At 44.8% G+C, this 22,041-nt stretch overlaps 1 protein-coding gene across 1 annotated transcript in view; it reads right to left on the reverse strand.

Annotated features, from left to right (window-relative positions):
• TSPAN2 (tetraspanin 2) overlaps positions 1 to 22,041 on the reverse strand; it is a 71,808-nt gene that overhangs the window by 11,270 nt on the left and 38,497 nt on the right. The gene's annotated exons all lie outside the window — the stretch shown is intronic.

Here is a 22,041-nt window from a genome sequence, read left to right on the forward strand (position 1 = left end):
ATTTAAATTGTTTTATTGGATTTCAATACTGCATGATTATATGATTATCACCCGTTCTGGGGCTCTATGATGAAAGGCAGGTTCTCTTAAAATAGAATGGATAGGCGCTCTCCTTGGCCTAAAGGATGAGCTCAGAAGTTTCACTTCTGCTTGAGACTAACTGCAGTCTGAAACCCTGACACATTGCGATTAGTCTCAACTATAGTCATTGAAACAAGCTAACACCAAACCTTAGCTTATGAAGCTGGCTTGTGTTTTTTATTTATTAAAAAAAACATAGTTAAAATTATCCATAGTTTAGGAATTGGATGCAACATTAAATGGTGGTTAATAAAAAGTGGAACTGGAAACTTTTAATCACCTCTTTGGCACTATGCTGGAGGAGAGAGAAGCAGCAGCTGCACATGAGCCCAATGCTCTAACATGTGATAATAAACGAATATTTATTGTTGTGTTTGAACTGGGTGTATAGGTTCATCCTGTCTAGCATTTTGTTCCCACAGTGGCAGCCAAATGATTATGGGAAACATACAATCAGGAGAGTTAACTATTTTATTATGAATATTTATAACTCGCCCTTTGTCAATACAGATATCTGGGTGGGGTACAAGATGAAGGTGTTCAGAACAGAAAGACAAACAGAACATGAAGGCAACAGCCCTTAACAAGGGCTGTTCTTCCTAGCATCTGTTGCGTTTTCTTCCTCTATCATTTCCTGTATCACAATCATAACATATCTGTGTGCACTTGAGCCTCATTCTATATGGTGGCTGCTTCATAACAGTAACGAAGCATTCTATATGGTGGCTGCTTTATAACAGTAACCCACTGTATAAAAGGTAAAGGGACCCCTGACCATTAGGTCCAGTTGTGACTGACTCTGGGGTTGCGGCGCTCATCTCGCGTTATTGGCCGAGGGAGCCGGCATACAGCTTCCAGGTCATGTGGCCAGCATGACAAAGCTGCTTCTGGCGAACCAGAGCAGCACACGGAAACGCCGTTTACCTTCCCGCAGTAGCGGTACCTATTTATCTACTTGCACTTTTTGACGTGCTTTCCAAATGCTAGGTTGGCAGGAGCTGGGACCGAGCAACGGGAGCTCACCCCGTTGCGTGGATTCGAACCGCCGACCTTCTGATCAGCAAGTCCTAGGCTCTGTGGTTTAACCCACAGCGCCACCCATGTCTTAACCCACTGTATACACATTAGCTTATTTGCATTATTCTTCTTATTCAAGAATTGAGGAGCTTTGGTGTGGAATTCCAGAATATTGCCTTGAATGTGGACTCTGAAAGGGCATATTACAGAGAAGAAAGACATCTACAGGGAAGTTTGGTTTTGCTAGTTTAAGGATTCTATGCAAGGTATCAATGAAACTTCTACAAGGTATCAATGAAGTTTCTCCAGGTGTCACAGACAGGGACATTTGCTATGGTCCTTTTGCAAAGAATTCCATAGGGCAAATGCAATATCCAGACTGGTTTTGAGACAGGAGAGAAGATCGAAGTCATACAGGAGAGCATGCCAATTTTGGGGCATTGGAGTGGTGGAGGAGAGATTTCCTTAAAAGTCGGCATTCTTCAAGCATTCTTGGTGCTCTCCAAGCAGCCCCAGGCAGTACGCTTCATTGGCTGTGACTGCTGAGAAATATCAGTTGTGGAGCTACAACCTTTACCTGGCCTGATCCAGGGAAATAGCATAATTCCACCCAATGGCTTCATACTGAGCCATATTTTGCAGGGAGGGTGGCAGAGAAGAGCATAATTACACCTCTAGAACTGACTAGCTGAAAGTGAACAATGCTGGCAAACAATAGCACTTGTTCCTAGGCGGTCTGAACAGCATGGTGGTATGTGGCAAAACACACCGTCATCTTCCAAGTTTCTCCCTGTCCTACCTCATTTGTTGGAGATAACAGCCGATGCTTCTCTTGACTATGGGCACAGAGTTCCAGTTGCTCATCCACAGGAAAGCTTTTATCCTAATTAGAGGTATTTCTCAAACCTCCATAGACTTCTCCTGAACTTAGATTGCATTAACCCTCTGAGAAGTGTGTGGCTGCACAGACAACAAGACCTTCCGAGTGCTGAGATGCAAAGCCAAAGCTGTTCCACCAGAGGGCAGCAGAACTACCCATTAGGGTCCACTTGATGTTGCCCATTAAGGCACTATTTCCAAGGCTTTTGATACAAAAATGTTTTACGTTTCTTTAGTTAAAAACCCCAAAAGGTTGTTTTAGAAATAAAGCACACCATGTTTTCTGTTTCTCCAGAAGCACGTACAGTATGTATCGGGGACCTGATGTATACTATGTGTCGAAATGGTCTACCTTCCCTGTTTTTTTTTTTTGAAATTTCAGCTGCTTTTTGAAATTTCAGACAAAAGTTTCCCCAAGCGAAGAAGTTGCTTGAACCTGAACCTTCAAGATATATTCTCTAGCACCAAGATGGATTTCTTTCTGAGAACCCTGCAGTTTCCAAACCGTTCCAGGAACGTCATTTTGGCAGAATAATCACATCCACATGATTTGGGCTAGTCCCCTCTTTTCTCCCTCTCCACAGATGTGAGATGCCTTTTCTCTCCTAATACCACTTCTATGTCAGTATTAGACGTAGTGCCACCCTGTGTAAATGTGCAACATATTTTCAGAAGTGCGTCTGTGGTGGGGCAGAGTCATTGGCATCACTGCAGGTTGCCTGGATGGGGATGGGGTAGGGTGGCAGTGAGGTTATGGTTGTGCAGACACACCAGTGTGAGCTCTGGATTGCCACCACTGGTGCACCCACACAGGCCTGGCCCCCAGGCTCACTGTCCTATTACGGTGCCCTATCCCCATCCAGGTAAATGCCAGGGAGAAGGATGGGCTCCCTTCTTCTGTAGTCTAAATGCCAGAGTGATGATTTCATAAAATAACACCCTAAACCAGTGGTGTCCACACTCTTTTCAAAGAGGGCCAGATTTGATGAAGTGAAGGGCCGTGGGGACCGACCAAAGGGCCCCCACAGGGGCTGGATTAAACCAACCAGCGGGCCGGATTAGGCCCCCAAAACGGACTTTGGACATGCCTGCCCTGAGCCATTGTGACCACCACAACCTCAATAAACCCACTTATTACAGGCATTGTGCTTGTATTGGGCCCTGTTTCTGTGACTCTAAGTTGTTTTAACTGTAATTTGTTCAATTCTAAATTGTCGCAACCCACCTTGGAACCTGCTGGTGAAGAGTGTGAAATAAATGAAATAATAATAATAATAATAATAATAATAATAATAATAATAATATAATATGAGGACGGCTAATTCATATGTTTGACTCATGAGTACTTCAGGCATGGGGTTCAATGTGGCCCTCCAAGCCCCTCTCTCTGGGCCTCAGGACTTTCCTAAAGTCACCCCTTTGCTCCCCAAGCTGCACACACCACAGCTTCACCCCTCCCCCAGTCTTTTTGTCTGGCTGAAATGTGTCCTTGACCTCTGATATGCTTCTTGCTCAGTTGAATGGAGTATGCAGAGAGGTTGTGAGGTTGTGTAGAAACTAGCCCCTGCTGAGGGATGCCATGCCTGAGTTACACCAACCCCTGAGTTTGCTACCTCTGGGTGGGTGAATAATGCATGTATACCCAAGAGTGCTCCTGCCCCTCCCTTCCCAAGTTTGATATTTGAGTCCCAGGGTGTTTGATCATCTTGCCTGCTCTCTCTTTTGCTCACAATATCCCTTCTTGTAGCGACCGAAACGAATCCATTGGTGGCCACCATCCCATAAGGCAGGCACGTCCAACAGGTAGATTGTGATCTACCAGTAGATTACTGGATGTCTGTGGTAGATCACTGCTAGATCAGTGGCACCCCTAAAAAAAAGCTCACCCAAAATTTTCCTCCTCCCTAAAAAAAGCTGAACAACTATGACCCGAAGCCCTAAACAAAAATGGGCCTCCCTCCCTCCTAAAAGAAGCTCAACAAGTTTGACCTAAACCGCCAAAAACAGGGCTTCCCTTACTTAAAAAAACTCAAGCTTTGACCTGAACCCCCCAAAAGGGGGTAGATCACTCCCAGTTTTTAACTCTGTGAGTAGATCACAGTCTCTTGGTACCTGCCATAAGGTACCATTCTCTGCCTGGTCAGTACAGAATAGGCAGGGGGAGAAAGCCATGCCAAGGTCAATGCTGATTGTACAAAGTTAAAGCTGATACTGATGCTCTGCCCACTTTCACTTCTAGCCCCTGCCCAACTCGGGCATGTGGCCCTCAGATGCCTGCCCAGAAGAAAACATGGCCCCCATGCTAAAAAAAATCCCCAGTCCTGGCCTAGCCCCATGGACATTGTCTAGAGGGAAAATGCTGGAGTTGACCATCCATGGCCTAACATGCTATGAATTATAAAACCAGTCGTGAACCAAGATGACCTTATCTTGCTTGAGTAATGTTGAGTGGATATGTATGTCAATGAGGGCTTTTAAATCTCTCTCATTCATATTTTCCAGCTGGTCAGCATGGGGTGGGGATGTACCAGGCTCTGCTAGATCTTTGCAAGGCAAAGGTCAAGCCCTCTTAAAGAGAAATGTGAGAAGTTTTTTTTCCCCATTTTTCATCCTTGTCCAGGGCAGCCCTCCAAAGGGCAGGCAACACATTCCCTTCCACAAGAGAGTCTATTCAGTGAGTAAGGTTAGAGGTGCTTCCCCTTAACATGCCTTAAAAGGGAAGCTTTGCTTAAAGATGACAGTTCAGCTGAGTGAGTCACACAAAGTGAAGCACTAAAAGCTACTGAAGTGAGGGCAAATTGCCCAGCAATTAGGGCGCTGTGGAGTGGCCAGGGTCTGGCATCCTGCCTCAAGGCATCAGAGCTTATTGAGATAAAGAAAGCAGCCGGCTATGCAGGAAAGCTCCAGGCTCAGACATTTGGGGGCACAGAAGTGAATGAAGAAGCAAGAGACAACCTTTGGGAGGTAGCAAGGCCTACAACTTTATGAACTATTGAACAGGATCTGCAGGGAGCCACAACTTTGCTAGCTAATTTACAGTGTGAGGATTTCCATTAAAGGACCGCCTGTTCTGAGTAAGCTCTAGCTTGGCTCTGAACCAGAAGCTGTCAGGGCACTGCCTATGGATCACCATCCCTACACCACTCATAGTGTGTTGACGGATACCTTGCCTGACTCATACATGCTCTTGAACTAGCCTACTCCAGGGGGGTGAGCAAGGCATGTCCCCAAGAGTGTTCTTGCTCTCTGCAGTTTGATACACATGGCAGAGTGCTCTGAGGGTGCTTGCTAATAGACTACTTTCTCTTGAACCCAAAGGAACCCATTTGAGGCCACCTACCATCAGGATACTGGTACAGGATAGGCAAGATTTTAAAAAAAACAACCACTGCAAGGTCAATGCTGATTGGAGGGTGGAATTTCTACAGGGTCCTGAATGACCAGCTCATCCTACCATATGCCAAGGGATAGTGTGTCTGTGCATGCACCAAGCTGCTTGGTAACTTTTTGTTGGCCTCCTCCAATTGGATTTGAACACCTGTAGCCATCTGGCTGACCTGCCTCTCTCCACCTCTCTCCACCTGGCCTAAGGTGGGGCCTGACAGGCTCTTAAGGACTGCTGCTGCTGCTGCTGCTGCTGCCCAGGAGGACTGGGGTATTTGGGGGGAATTTTTGTTGGGAGTTTTTGCTGCTGTTACTGATATTTTTTTGTATCTCTATTTTTATGTGGAAATTGTTCAGTTTGGTTATGTAGCTTTTGGTGTGTTTTATTTATTTTTATGAGTACCTTGCTATGTTTGTAATTATGTAAATCTTTTCCTATTGTAAGCCGCCTTGAACAATGTTTAAACTGTGGAAAGGCGGCATACAAATAAAATGATGATGATGATGATGGCTGCCATTGGCACTTTGTCCCACCTGCTTGTCAACATGCCCTCACCCCTTCGCTATGCGATGGTTGGGGCAGGAGCATCCTTGGTAAATCCTCCAGGGTCAAATGAAATTGCTTCAAGGGTACCAGTTTTCCACCTCTGGTTTAGACCACGCAAAAGACACTTCAAGGAGTTTGCCAGGGATCCGCCTGCTTAGTTCTGCCTCCTATGAGGCGGCTGCTCTTTCGCCTCCATTTCGCTCTGAGCAATCAGAGAGCTCCCTCTGAGCGTGGTGGTGGTGGAGGTGACAGCAGCAGCCTCACAACATGGCTTAGCACCTAGTAACAAGGGGGGGGAGGGCTTTTTGTGTGTGCGATGACCATGAATGAACAGGGTCTTTGTCTCAAGTGGTGAATGCAGAATTCCATCTCCCTGCGTTGCTTATGGGCAGAGAGGACTTTGCAGCTGCAACTTGGATGGGGGTGTTGTGTGTGCTGAGGACACAAACTGGCTCTCTTCCAGGCAGACAAGCTGTACATTGCTTGTTCCTTCTCCGCTTTGGGGTCCTGTCTCTAAGGTGACATGCAAACTTACAGCCAGTGTTCTGCAACATAATTAACCTCAGAGGAAGTTTACTTGTTTGTGCAGCCGGCATGAAACACGCCCGAAACCCCACGGCACCAATAACACCCTGCCTAATGATGTAACTCCTTTCCAGAACAGTCCGTGACTGCTACTATTGTAAAAGAGCCCAAGTTGGGAACAGACAATTCTTTGCTAGACAGGGAGCTTGTGGTGGTTTATGTTCAGGCTGATTTTGAAAATATCTACTGTATCATCATTATGTAAGTTTGGAGGGAAACATCCACAGAAACTTTTAAATGAAGCTTCGTTTCCATCTACACAACACAAATTAGACTTGGGAGTAAGTAAAAACAAAAACAAGACACTTGTAAGTTTAATTAGTTTAAATGTGCTCGTGGTCATTCTGTTAATTGTGTGCTACTTTTTGAGTTGTATCCAGTGTAGCTCCAAGTACAGTGGTACCTCGGTTTACGGACTTAATCCGTTCCGGAAGTCCGTTCTTGAACTGAAACCGTTCTTAAACCAAGGCAGATTAGACTGAAGTAAAGTTCTTAGACTGAGGTAAAGTTCGCAAACCGGGACACTACTTCTGGTTTTGAGGAGTTCATAAACCAAATCGTTCGTAAACAGGACTTTTCTTAAACGGAGGTACCACTGCACTTCATTCTGTCAGCTCAAGGATTCCGCTCATGCAACCGAGCTCTACCTCTTCCCTCTGTGCACTCCTTAAATCAGTTCTGACTCCCCCCCAACCCCATTAGGCACCTGGAAGCATGAGAAATATAGTTCCCACCTCCTTGCCAATGGGGCTTTGCAGAGTAATGGGGTCACAGCCACAGCCCTGCCACTCACGGTGGTCACACAGCGGAATGTGGGATGGGGCAGTCCCAACTGCTGTATCAGCTCCTGGTTGGCACAGTGATCGGGCCCAATGCCACTGCCATAGTGAGACAAGCTTAGGATCATAGCTGTCAGCTTTTGGATATGAAAATAAGGAATCAGCAGCCTCACCTGTCCCGGGGACAGTCTACAGTATATCTAACAATCCAGGATAGCAGCAGGAAATGGCGCTGGAATAAGGGAATTTCCAGCAAAAAAATGGAGGGTTGACAGCTACACTTAGGATCCCAGGCAGGCTGAGCATCATGCCCTCCCCACCCTCAAGAAGAGGGTGAGCAGCTTGGACTGCCCAGAGCTGGCAGGAGGTCAGATCTGTAGGGAGAGCAGGGTGGAGGGAGACCTCTGTGCAATGCAACACACACACACTGGTAGAAGGAGGGTTTGTATTGCTCTACCCCAAAGAAATTCCAGTAAAACTGTCATTGTATCACTCAATAAAAATGACAGTACAGTTAGAACAGACATGAACAATCAAGACAGCCATAAAGATTCAGCAGAACCATATTGATTGTTCTGTGCCTGTTTTAATTGTGATTTTATATATTGGTGTTTTTTCATGGAAGTGCCGTGAAGCTAAGCTCTGCAGGGAGCCGGTAATGTAGAATAGAGAACTGTGACCCGTATCTTGGAATATTTGTCTCAGCAACAAATTTCCTTTTTTTTTACTGAGTAATTTTTCAGGTTTAATTATCAAGAACATTGGTCCTGTTCAGAGCCATAAATAAGGTTCCCAGTGACAAGTCTACTTAGCCAGATATTAAGGAGAAATTAAAGTCTCCTCCCATGTGAATTACAACCCAGGAAGTAAATGGTTCAAGATAATTACAAACAGTAATTAGACAATTGTCCACCCTTCCTTTTCTCTTCTCATAACTCCTCATCAGTGAAATTCAATTTTCCACTCTCTTATTTTTACTGCAGTAGCATTTGGAAGCTTTTATGGAATCAGAACACAATTCACAATTGTAATAAAACATTGTGCAAATGCTTACTCTGTTACTGCTGTACATTTATCCTAACAAACTTGGAATGCAATGCTTCCAAATAACAGACCACAGTATCTGTAGTAGGCGCCATGCTTCGCTGTATGTTAAACTAGAGAAAACAGAGGATTAAAATGGATTTGGGGGGCTTCTTTATTGTTCTCCAAAGAACTTCTGTGCCCTTACTGAGGACTGGTTTAATTTAAATCACTCAATGTGGTACAGAAAGACATGGTGAAAATGGCCTGATTTGCATAGCAAGACACTCAGAGCAGGTGATTTCACCTTGCTGCCACAAATTTTTTATGCTGCATGAAGTAACTTTGTTGTTGTTGTTGTTTAGTCGTTTAGTCGTGTCCGACTCTTCGTGACCCCATGAAGTAACTTAGTGGGGGGGGGGGAACTGGATGATCCCTGTGGTGAGCTGCTTCACATGAAAATGTCACCAGGTGATAAACACAACATGGAATGGCCACCACACAATAGCAGAAAGTTGAAAAGAAGCCCTTCTCTCCATTAAGGGAAAGTAGAAGAACAGACACTGGCAACTATAATGGTGCTTAATCATAGTGTGCATGAGACATAATGCACATTTCTTTGTGCATTTCAAGGAGTGCAGAGTATCCACTTTTCCAGGCTGGAACTGAATCTAGGAAGACAGAAGTTATGTTGGTGGAGAAACCAGACTGCAAGCAAGTTTGGGGGCAGGCCATACCTAAGCACTAGAGCAGGGGTCAGCAAACTTTTTCAGCAGGGGGCCGGTCCACTGTCCCTCAGACCTTGTGGGGAGCCAGACTATATTTCGGGGGAAGATGATGAAGGAATTCCTAAGCCCCACAAATAACCCAGAGATGCATTTTAAATAAAAGGACACATTCTACTCATGTAAAATACACGCTGATTCCTGGACCGTCTAGGGCCGGATTTAGAAGGTGATTGGGCTGGATCCGGCCCTTGGGCCTTAGTTTGCCTACCCATGTACTAGAGCATGTGCTGTGCATGCCAAGGGTCCTTGACATCTCCAGGTAGATTGGGAAGACTCTTGTCTGAACCCTGGATTTCTGTATGCAATTGGTGCAGACAGTACTAAGCTACATGGACAAATGGCCGGCCTCAGTATAAGCAGCTTCCTATGTACTTGCAGAGTTTATTTTGCATCATCAAATCAGAAGCGAGTTCTCTGCATGGCTTATAATCAGATGGGCTCCTGGCTCAGAATTACACAAAGTAATGACCCTGGTCAGGGGTGCTGCTAAAGTCCTGGACCAGGGAAGAGTGGTCTGATATGTTTAAGGCTTCAGAAGTCCCTGCATGAAATATACTTGGAGTTGAGAGTGAATTTCATGCTCTTTATTCAGCTTGTAGTAGCAAAGAAGAAGAGGAGAAGAATGGCTCTGTTCCCAAAACGTCTGCTTATATACATTATTTACACAATGGGCCTTGCGTGATTGGCTACTTCAGGGCTGCACCTGTAGGCCAATCAGGTTGCAGATTCACTTCTGCCAGCAGCCTGATTGGCTGCTCCTGCAGGCCAATGAGGCTGCTGATTCACTTCCACCTGGAGCTGGATTGGGTGGCTCCTGCGAACCAATCAGACTGCTGCATTTTGGATCCTATTGTTCCAGGATTCAGCTCAATACATAACACTGCCTTTGGGCAAAACCTCAAGAAATGCAACGAAATTATATATGCCAATTAATAAACCCTCTATGTAATTTGATGAATGAATTTAAACAGTGCTATTTTTCTAGAAAAAGAGGTGTCAGAACTCACCATGAACACCTCCCTTGTTATATTATAATGGCAATGGCGCCCACCTGAGAGGTTTCGGAAGTGACTTCCGGCTGAAAAAAAGCCCCGAATTTAGATTTTAAAAAGCCACATGGTCGATCTGTTGTCTTTTTCCACTGTTGCTTTCTTTCACAGCTGAACCATTTAGCGACTTCTAACAGAATGAAACCAGATGGAAAGACGACTCAGGCAGAATTGCAAAAAAAAAATAAGCACTTGACACAAATCCTTTAATCTATCTATCTATCTATCTATCTATCTATCTATCTATCTATCTATCTTCTATCTATCATCTTGGTGACTTTTCTCTGTAAGGACAAAAGAGGCTGTTTGCATACAAATATTTGATTGCAAGTATTTATTTCCCTCACCAGTTTGGATTTTTAAAGAGAACCTGGCTGGTCACCAGCCACTTTATCGCCAGTATTTTCAGTTGCAATCACTTTACAGTGGTACATCGGCTTAAGTACCGGGATGCCATTCGCACCCCGAAAAGTACTTAACCTGAGTGGCACTTCAGCGCTTCTGCGCATGCGCGTGTGGCGGAACCTGGAAGTAAACACTTCCAGGTCTGCTGAGTACGCAACCTGAAAGTACGCAACCTGAGGTATGACTGTCTTACCAAATGTGTGATTACGACCTTTGCATCCTTGTGATAAAATGAACAGAGGTGGAAACTGGAGCCAAGGGCCGACTCTCTTGAAAATGATGACATAATGATAAGAGCATTAATATCTATCAGGTAATTAGAAAATGGATAAAAGAACAAGACCTGGTATCCCTGAGACATAGAGACATAGTGATACAAATGAGTAGCTCAGAGTTAAGTGCTGCTTGATGGTCTCTGACCGTAGCAAAACTTTAAGAGGGTACACCATACTAACATTTTTTAACATTAAACAGGATGCCGGGACTGTGGAAAACAGGGATGGCTTGCCTGTTTTGGCCAAAGGCCGCATTCAACCTTGGCCAATCCTGGGGGGTGGGGGGAGTCACCAACCCATGTTGGATGTGACCAAAAATGGGTGTCCCCCCCCCAATCATACACTCCCCCTTACACACATTCACACTCAGGCTCAGGGCACACAGAAACAGCCAGGCCCCCGCCTCAGCTGATCCACACTGTTCAGTCAAGGAAAGGAGGGTTATTATCCCCTCTCCGTTCAGCTAATTATGAACACGATGGCTGGGGAAGGGGCCATTTGTATTCCCAGCGAGGCGTTGGACTCTGCTCAATTCTATGTCTATTTTCTCCATCCCTCTTTCTGCTACTGCTGCCAAAACGTATGGTGTCAGATTCAGAAGAATTTGCCTGCGGGCCAGTTCAGGCTCATGAGCTTGGAGTTAGCTACTGTGAGTGTAAAAGCTCATCAATACTGAGTGTCTATCTTTTAAATGACTACTTGGTGTTTTTTTGTGTGTGTGTGCCAGGTAGTAAATTTGGTGCCTTGAATCCTGTTAAATGTAATGGAGAGAAAATGCTGTTAGCGGCCACAAAATCTGGCTGGACTAAATACAGGAAATGGACTCTTGTGCATCTATTTCTGAGTCATTAAGGGAAAAAAATCATTGACAATGCTGGAATAAAGGTAAAGGTAAAGGGACCCCTGACCATTAGGTCCAGTCGTGGACGACTCTGGGGTTGCGGCGCTCAACTCGCTTTACTGGCTGAGGGAGCCGGCATACAGCTTCCGGGTCCTGTGGCCAGCATGACTAAGCCGCTTCTGGTGAACCAGAGCAGCGCACGGAAATGCTGTTTACCTTCCTGCTGGAGCAATACCTATTTATCTACTTGCACTTTGACATGCTTTCGAACTGCTAGGTTGGCAGGAGCAGGGACCGAGCAACGGGAGCTTACCCCGTTGCGGGGATTCGAACCGCCAACCTTCTGATCGGCAAGCCCTAGGCTCTGTGGTTTAACCCACAGCGCCACCCGCATCCCCAATGCTGGAATAGAAAGTAACAAAAATCATATGGGGGGAGATTTAGCACAGGTAGGCAAATGAAATGCATTTATTAATATGTATTGGAATACATATTATAAAGATCAAGCACTGAAACAACTTGGTTTTGTTATCTAACACATGTTATCTTTTTCTGGAAAAATAAATTTATTCCATGAAACATTTTCAGGGCACAATCCTATAGTCCCTGGGGGAGTGTACCAGGGGCCTGGGATTTTAAAATAGCTGTCAAGTTCTCCCTTTTTAAAAGGGGAATTCCCTTATGCAGAATAGGCTTCCTCACGAGAAAAGGGAAAACTTGACAGCTATGGGTTTTATGGATCCCCTCCCTGTGGGTGAAGAAGAAGAAGAAGAAGAAGAAGAAGAAGAAGAAGAAGAAGAAGAAGAAGAAGAGGAGGAGGAGGAGGAGGAGGAGGAGGAGGAGGAGGAGGAGTTGGAGTTTGGATTTGATATCCCGCTTTATCACTACCCGAATGAGTCTCAAAGCGGCTAACAATCTCCTTTCCCCTCCTCTCCCACAACAGACACCCTGTGAGGTGAGTGGGGCTGAGAGACTTCAGAGAAGTGTGACTAGCCCAAGGTCACCCAGCAGCTGCATGTGGAGGAGCGGAGACGCGAACCCGGTTCACCAGATTACGAGTCTACCGCTCTTAACCACTACACCACACTGGCTCTCAGGAGGTGTGCTATCAGAAACTACCTCCTAGCCACTGCAGAAAGGACTACCACCATTGCCTATCCCTAGTTAGGGTTCTAAAACAGGAGAGGGTTAAAAGAGGGTGCTGGGAGGGACATATCAGAAGTGGTATGGTCTCAAATTCCCCCTGTTCTTTGGAAGGACCCCAGGATCGGGGAAAAGGATGCCAGCCCTGGAGCTAAATTACCGACTACTTCTTTTCCCTTCCCCCAAACCTTCATCAGAATCATAGCACTCTGGATTATAGTGGTTATACCCAGTGCTTTTTTCTAAAAAAAAATGTTTAGGGGTACTCTAAGTTGCCTACTCATATTGAAATATTGCCCCTCAATGAGGCCAAACTTAGATTCACAAAATATTTAGGGGTATGCATACCCCTGCGTCCCCCCCCCCCGAAAAAAGCAGTGGTTATACCACCAAATATTCCCCCTCTCCCACCACAATTGTATTGTTCTTCCCAAGTTATTGCAGATGGGGGCAAGCTTATTTTCCACCTGGTTTGTGTGTATTTATGAGTTTTACAACCACTCATTACTTTGTATCATTTTGGCATAACATGAACACATTTCTTCATGGGTTTTATGTGCCTAGGAAAGTGACAAACTCTTGCCAAAGTGCTGAAAAGAAAATGTATTTTTTAATATATAAAACAACAACTCCCCAACCCTCCAACACACAAGCACACGTGCCTTTTGGCTTTTACGTACACATGTTTTTGTTCTTTAGCGGTGGTAATAATTAGTGTTCCGTTTTGCTCAAATTAAAATGTAATTTGATACAGATATAAAAACTGCGGTGTAATAAGAACGCCAATTACTAACCCCATAATAGAAGAAATAATCAACAAAGAAACAGGGAAGAGTTGGAACTGGAAACTCCTTTTTGTATGGAATAGCCATTGTATATGTAAAACAGCATTAGCTTAGGCTTTGGTGAGTAATAATAATAATAATAATAATAATAATTTTATTATTTATACCCCGCCCTTCTGGCGGGGTTTCCCCAGCTACTTTGGGCGGCTCCCAACAGAACAATAAAAACAGAACAAAACTTCAAGTAAAGGTCCAAGGACTATGGGAGACTTCATAATCACTGCATAGTGCGTAAGACAAATAAGAGCTTTGTACTGGCTATAGTCATAGCTGCCAAGTACCCCATATTTCCCGGGAAACCCCCGTTTTTCCTTACCGTTTCCCGGAGGTCTCCCGTTTCAGCTCCTCGCCCGTTAATCTCCCTTATGGCTGTTCCTGTTGGCGCCATTTTTCTGGTGCCGCTTTGCCCATCTATGGGCACCAGGAAATGGCCGGCGCTGGAAGTCGCGTCTATGCATGTCCGGAAGTGCGTAGACACAACTACCGGTGTCGCTTTGCCCATCTATGGGCACCAAAAATGGCCGGCGCCGACACCAGAAGTTGCGTCTACGCACTTCCGGACATGCGTGGACACGACTTCCGGCACCAGCGCTGGCCGTTTTCTGGTGCCCATAGATGGGCAAAGCAACCCCAGAAGTTGCGTCTACATACTTCCGGACATGCGTAGATGTGACTTCCAGCGCTAGCGCTGGCCATTTTCGGTGCCCATAGATGGGCAAAGCGACACTGGAAGTTGAGTCTACGCAACTTCCGGTGTCGTGCAGCTGCCGATCCCGGATTTCTCTGTGAGAGACTTGGCAGGTATGGCTATAGTGTGGACAACCTCATCAAGACCCAGGTAATGTATGAAACTGAACCCATGTCCTGACCAATGCCTTCTACTCCCCATTTCAGGCTATTCCCATATTATAAGCTGCTGCTTCTGTTTATGTGAAATATTGTGCAATTCCCTACAGAAATCTAAGGCAGCTGGCTCTTAATGCTAAAACAACAGAGTGGCTTGTCCCCTTAGTGCCGCTTGCCTGTAAATTCCACGGGGGAATTCCTGAAAGCAGGTGCAAAACAAGTAATGGAAACTGAAGCTGAGGCACAGAGGCAGATTTGAATTTAGTCCATTATCACCTCCTGCACTGCAGGTCACATTACACAGGTGCAAAGTTACTGACACAGAAAACTAGGCACAAATCTCATACGTTCTACTGCAACGACCCTTTGCTCAAAAAATCCGCCTGAATATTGATTGTGGTACATTAAATGTGCTATACAGAAGCATTTTGACACTTTGTGGGGTTTTCAGTCCCTCAAACGACCTGAGAATTCAGAGTTCTTCACATTTGGCAGACAGGGGAAACGGAGGCTGAGGAGCAGTCTCACAAATTGTGATCATTAGGCAATCTTAGTGTGTATGTGTTCATATGATAGAATGGTCTTACAGGATAGGGAAGGATTTTTCTCTCAAGCTACATGTTCCAGGATTACGTTTTCCTCATCTGTCATTGTTTTTAAAAGTATTTGGAACTTTGTAGCTTAGAAAGGCAAGTAAGAAGTGACATGATAGAAGTTTATAAAATTTTGCAGGGCGCAAAGAAAGTTGATAGGGAGAAGTTTTTCTCCCTCTCTCATAACATCAGGACATGTGGACACCCAGTGAGGCAGAAGATTCAGGACAGATAAGAGGAAATACTTCTTCACACAGTGAATAGTTAAACAATGGAACCCACTGCCACAGGAAGAAGTGATGGCCACCAACTTGGATAGCTTTCAAATACGATAAGACAAATTCATGGAGGGCAAGGTTATCAATGGCTGTTAGACATGTTGACAATGTTGGCAATGTTCTACCTTCACCAACCTCCTTTTCATTAAAACAGTATTTAGCATGGCAGTGACTTCTCAGTGACTTCTCACTCCCTGCCTATTTCTACCCTAGATCTGATGTGGCGCATCAAGCCACCCCCTCTCCCGATGCACGTTTTCTATTTGTAGTGAATTGCACTCATTATATAATAATCAGTTCTGGCTTACTTTCTGGCTTGGGCACCAGTTTTTATTCAGCTCTTCCTGTTTGCAAGGACAGGATTTGAGCAGGTGCTTTCAGTGCTTAAATTAACAGCGAGGCAAAGCTGCAGCAGGATTGGACACCAGGGAGCAAGATGCGACCTGCTCTTGCTGCAACTGTGCTGTGTTGCATGGGTGCCCAACCCTATGGAGGAAACCTGCTCGTATCCTTCCAGGGCAGACATGACTTCATACCTTGAAAAGCAGAAGCTGTCTCATTAGGGCTTCTCTGAAACAAAGAACAGGCTCGCCATGCACAGATGTTCTGGCCACAGCAAATTCAGCACCCACAAATGATAAGAAAAAAAAGGCTCAGCAGAAGGAGTGTTCCTGTCACATTAAATGAGTTTTGAGACTACAATTCCCATCATCCCTGACCACTGGTCCTGCTAGCTAGGGATCATGGGAGTTGTAGGCCAAAAACATCTGGAGGGCCAAGGTGGAGGAAGCCTGGCCTACACAAAGAGGGAAGGAAGTGAGGCTAGTAAAACTGAGGATGAACCACTTACGCTCCCTATATTTGAGTTATAGCAGAAAGTATTGAATTTATTAGAGTGGGTCTCAGATTTATTTATAGTGCCTTCTCCCTCCTCCTTGACCAGAAACGTTCCTTTTCTCCTCACGCCTCCAGCAATCCAGGTTTCATGGAAGTACTCTAGATGCCAGTGGCACTGAATGTTTAGGTAGACTGGAAACACTAGATCACGGGCCCAGAACTTTCATTTCAATAACTCCTACCATTGCCAAAATAAGAACACCAAACCCATCCCTTGAACTGCCAGCCAGGGCTATTTGCCCCATCCCTCTGCTACACCGATGGATCTCTTTGCCTCAGTTATAGCTATTACATCCTCCTTATAACAAAACACACCACTTGGGGGTATGTCCCACTAAACTCATTGGGGGTAACTTCTGAGTGGACATTTATTATTATGAGGATATTGCCAGATGTCTTGTGGTTATGATATACTGGAGAGAGAGAGAGAAAAAGTTAAGCAAGAAGAGGTAGAAAGAGAACCAGAGGTGGAATCTGGCATCCAATGGAAACCACATTAACTAGGGTGTTAATGTGTATGTAGATAATCATTTCTATATGTGTGCCTTCCTCTAAGCAGGACCTCCAAAAATCTATCTCAATGTTTCCTGGCTACACAAGTGAGCAGTGCTTGATGGGATGTATTTGCTAACCCCTCCCTTCAATTAGTGCTTTTTTGCCCACCACAAGTCCTGGAAACTTGAGTTCCATTGTAGGCACAGAAAATTCTTTTATTTTTGAAATACAAGATTTCAACTGACCAGTTTTGCACAAAATAGTGGTCAAAAGTAATTTTTTAACATGTGTGTGTGCCACTCCAAGCCAGGAAACCCGAGGTCAATTTACTGTGTGTATGCACCTTTTATATTTTTAATTACAAGTTTTTCAATATTTGCACAAAAGAGCGGTCAAACATAATAATTAAAGTGTGTGTGTGTTGCTCTAAGCCAGGCAAGGCGTTGGAGTCACTCACATGAAAGGCTGCTGCTTCCTTTCCTCCCATTTTCCTTCCCCACCTCCTGTACCTGCAAGGGCAAATTTTATTTTAATTTTTTAATGCAGCTGTTTTATAAAAGAGCAGTTCTGCATAAAATAGTCATTAAAAACAAATAAATACTATAAACATGCAAAATGAAAGTAGGGGGCATGGTCATAAATGGCACCCAGTGAAATGTCACAACACATGTAAAAAAATCTGGCCATGCTATGTGTCCAATATACAATTTAATTCTTTATGGCTGGACCATAAAGAAGGCTGATCGCCAAAGGATTGATGCTTTTGAATTATGGTGCTGGAGGAGACACTTGAGAGTCCCATGGACTGCAAGAAGACCAAACCTATCCATTCTTAAGGAAATCAGCCCTGAGTGCTCACTGGAAGGACAGATCCTGAAGCTGAGGCTCCAATACTTTGGCCACCTCATGAGAAGAGAAGACTCCCTGGAAAAGACCCTGATGCTGGGAAAGATTGAAGGCACAAGGAGAAGGGGACGACAGAGGACAAGATTGTTTGACAGTGTTCTTGAAGCCACCAACATGAGTCTGACTAAACTGCGGGAGGCAGTGGAAGACAGGAGTGCGTGCCGTGCTATGGTCCATGGGGTTACGAAGAGTCAGACACAACTAAACGACTAAACAACAACATGCAATTTAATATCGGGTTTTCTTTCCTCTTCAGATTATTCACAGACTGGGAAAATCCTAATTAAGCAGGCTGCCACTTGGATAAGGAGAATTGTTGTGTGCATGTCGCAAATAACATTGAAACAAAAAAAATCTTCAAATCCAGCTCTTGTTTGATTAATGCTGGGAGTTGATTTGACACTGTTTATCCCATTACCCAACTTTGTATTACCTAATGCCCCTTCTCTGCTGATTTCCCGTCTATATAAGCTATTTCTTGCACAAGTTGTCCTTTGCCTTTAAGCACTTTTTCATGCCCTGCTTCTTGTGTGTTAAAGGTAACCGTCAGGGCTACTCTATTTCCCAAACAGATTGGAAATCAGTTATCCGCACCAATGAGGTAACCGGCCGACACCTGAGCTCACATACCGGTGCTTGACCCTGAAATACATGCAACAATAATAAGGTAGGAGGTGCTACTGGGTATGCGGAGAGTATCTTCCCTTCCCTTCTTTACCACTAAATAAATCACAGCTACTTCTCTCTAACCTACATAAAATTTACAGAAATGGGCATGACTTCCAGGCACCTCTCTCATTTTGACAATTAAGCACACCGTATGGCACATCTATATATAATAGGACAGAGGATGACCAGGGGCATTCAGAACAGGCTTCTGCTGAATGCTAGTGGGCAGAGCATTTCTAAGCATGGAGCTGCAACAAGATAACCCATATAACCTATTCAAGCACTTATATGAGCAGGATAAGAACCCCCTTGTTCTTCTCAAATAGCTTCCACTCTAAACCTAGAATTGTCACCTTTTAACCTTGCAATTTATGGACAGTCCAGCCATTCATTGTACCATAACACCAGCATAGCTATGACATCTAGTGGCATTTTTTAATTATGGGGGTTTATCAGCAGATTTGATATTATTAAAACTGGACTTCATCAGGATTGTGAGTTTCTCTCTGAATATGTTAAATAAAGTTTCTATGGCAGCGAATGGGTGGCTATTGTTACGTTTGCACACATTTTGGCTGTGCACAGAAACATGAAAGATCTACTGCTGCCTTTTGATTTTCTGGCATTTTGACTTTACTGTTTCACTTCTCTACACTCCCTGCCAGTCTGTACCTGCATGTGTGTGTGCAGGCCTGCCAAATGATAAAGCTGACCAGTGGGCCACAAAAATAAAAAAAATAAAAATCCTTATCCCATGATCACAGTGCAATCCTGTGCATGTCCATGCAGAAGTCAATCCTATTTAGAAGAATAGAATCATAGAATTGTTCACTTGGAAGGCACCATGAGGCTCAACTACTCCAACCCACTGCAATGCAGGAATCTTTTTGCCTAACACGGGTTTTGAACCCATGACCATGAGATTCAGAGTCTTGCTGACGGAGCTATCCTGCAGGCTCAATGGGACTTATTTGCAGATACTGTTAGTGTATATAGGATTTCTACATAACTCTGTATGTCTTCAAAAGTATCACGAGAGTCTCCGTTGCTATTGAAACATGAACAGCCTACAAGAATTGTGAATGGTTAGCAACTCTATGTATGCCCCGGTTTAGATGAAAGTTATGAAAGATGGCAAAGGCGCTGGCACTTCTGCAGACAGGCATGCGAACACCAGAGCCACGGCTATATATAACCAGTTCAGCCTTTGGCTACTTGCCCTCCTTACCGCTGGCTGTTTGTTTATATTTGCTGAGCTCTTGTCTCATACCCAGATGGCAGGTGGATAGATTCTGCAGGGATCAAATAGTTTGGTTTCTATGGTGCTGCTTAGCTGCATTTCCTGCCAGCCTGACTCCTGTGCTGTATATTTAGCACAAAAGCAATGTGGAATTTCAGCCCACCTGGCCGGGGCCTGCACCTTGCGCCACGGCACACGCTGGAGCTGTTAGCACAGCTGCCTGCCTGTTGCTGAGGGGACGGAGTCAGTGGATGGAAAAGATGAGCAGTGACCTGGCTTTGAGAGGGAGGCCAGGGGAGGGATCCATCCAAGAGGGCAGGGGAGGCCTGCTTGTGGGTAGAGTCGGGATTCTGCACGACAGGCGCAAGCCAGCTCAGTGGAAAGTACAGGACTGTAATTACCAATGATTATAAAGTCAAAAATACTGCAGATCCAGGAAAATCCCTCCATAAACAAGCTGTAGACAGGAAGGAGGGATATCCAGCCAGGAGTTCCAAATGGCCATGTGAATACCAGATAGGCCAATCTGAGCAGCAGCAGCAACTGACTTTACATTTTAAACCCCACATGCCTGATTCTTGCAGCACTCCCCTTCCCTTGGATAACCCAACCTTTCAGTCTCCAGTTTACAGGGGTTGCCCAATATGCCCTTCAACAGCTGGTCAAGGAAAATCGCTAAACCTGCTTATATTAAATGAACAAAGGCTTTTTACTACAGTAACAGCTGGCAACCCTTTTTCCATCCTGGCTGTAAAATGTGTGTTTCCTGCAAAAGTTTTGCAATGCACATTTATAGCACATCTCAACATTCAGTATTCAGCCAGCGTTTGAGAGCCAGTTTCTGAGCAAATCAGGCTGTATTGTTCCTGATAAAATAGGCGCTGTTAGCAAATTCAGTACACATCAGTTCCTGTGTACAATGAGAAAATAGTTGTACAGTTGAAATTAATGTTGCTCCAGACTCTGCTACAAGCCCTGGTTCTATAGGTAAAACTGGAGGAGACCTGACTAACCATGTAATTTACAAACTTCTGCTTAGGTTTTAAGCATATTGATTCAAGGTAATGTTATGGTTCAACATGGAAGCACAGGGCTCATTTTCTTGCTGGGGGAATGTCTGCCCTTTTGGATTAAAGCAGGGGTGGAGAACTTGTGGCCCCTCCAGACACTGCTGGACTACAACTCCCATCACCCTTGACCATTAGCCACCCTGGCTGGGGCTGATGGAAGGTGGAATTCTCGAAGGCAGTTATTCCCCATTGACCCATCCCTGGATCAATGGGGAAGAACTAAAAGTCACGTTGCAGAAAGCAAAGTTGTGCAAAGGTGCTTCCAACTTCAGCTCCTTTCCATTCAAAAAGGTGGTCACAACCAGAATCTACACCTCACATGAGGTTGAGTCTCAGATTAGAGCTTAGTTTCTGGGGTTTGTTTCAGGAAAGCCAGCACCATTGCAAAGATAATCTCCCACAAAAGCATTCTGCTGTATTTTTAATGGAAAGAGAAGGTACTTGCACTTTGGAAGCAAGTGTCTCTTCTGTTGCCCAGCACCCACAGATGATGGATGCCCAAAGAAGGCAATGGAGCACTGCCTTTGGACCAATCTCATTGGAGGCGCCTAGCTGTCCAAAGCCAAAGAAGATCTGTACGGTTGCCAATGTAAACAAGCGAGGAAGAGGGATATTTAATGTAACTGAACAGATTTACATCTCCCTGTCACATTGATTATCTGAATCCCTCTCTTCTGCCAAGCTCCTGAGCAGCTGCCCCAGCGAAGAGAACAAATATAAAGCCACAAAACCCTCTCGTGCTGGAAAACTGCAGCTGCCAGCTTTAATGGACCTGAGAACACCACACAGAGCCCTTCCAGAGGAGCATGCCTTCGTGAAAGGTACTGCTGAATCCAAAACCGGGAGAATGACTCTGAATGCCGCAACCCAAAGGGTTAGAACACGAGAAGAAACTCTTACCAGGAAAGTGTGCTGCCCCCATCTGATTCTTCACTCGGCTTGCACTTTTATCCAGTGAACCACTTTTACAGCCTTTGTCTTTCCTACATAATGTGCCCAAGACTATTGGAACATCCTTGAGAGTACAGCATGTCAACAACAGTTCAAAGTTACAGGGGTAACACCAGTGGATGGCCTTCCTATGGGTTTCATCCACCCATGGGTTACGGAGCTGTCCTTGGTGGCCCTACTGTTAACATGACAACTCTAGAAACAGTGATCACAATCAATAACCAGCACAAAAGTTTTAGTCCAAATTGTAAACTAATCTAATCTACTTTAAGGCCTTGCGCCAGCCACACTTATCTGGGCATCTAGGAACATCATCATCATCGAATGCCATAGTTGTACTGTGGAATTGCAAGGGTAATTTCACATAATTGTTTTTGACAGAGAAAAGTTCCCAAGGTTGCTCACATGTGCAATGATGCTTTTTGCCAAACGTCCACCAGTTGGTGTGCTATTGA

The sequence above is a fragment of the Zootoca vivipara genome, chromosome 7 (genome assembly GCF_965207765.1).
Source record: "Zootoca vivipara chromosome 7, rZooViv2.hap1.1, whole genome shotgun sequence".
NCBI classification, from domain to species: Eukaryota; Metazoa; Chordata; class Lepidosauria; order Squamata; family Lacertidae; genus Zootoca; species Zootoca vivipara.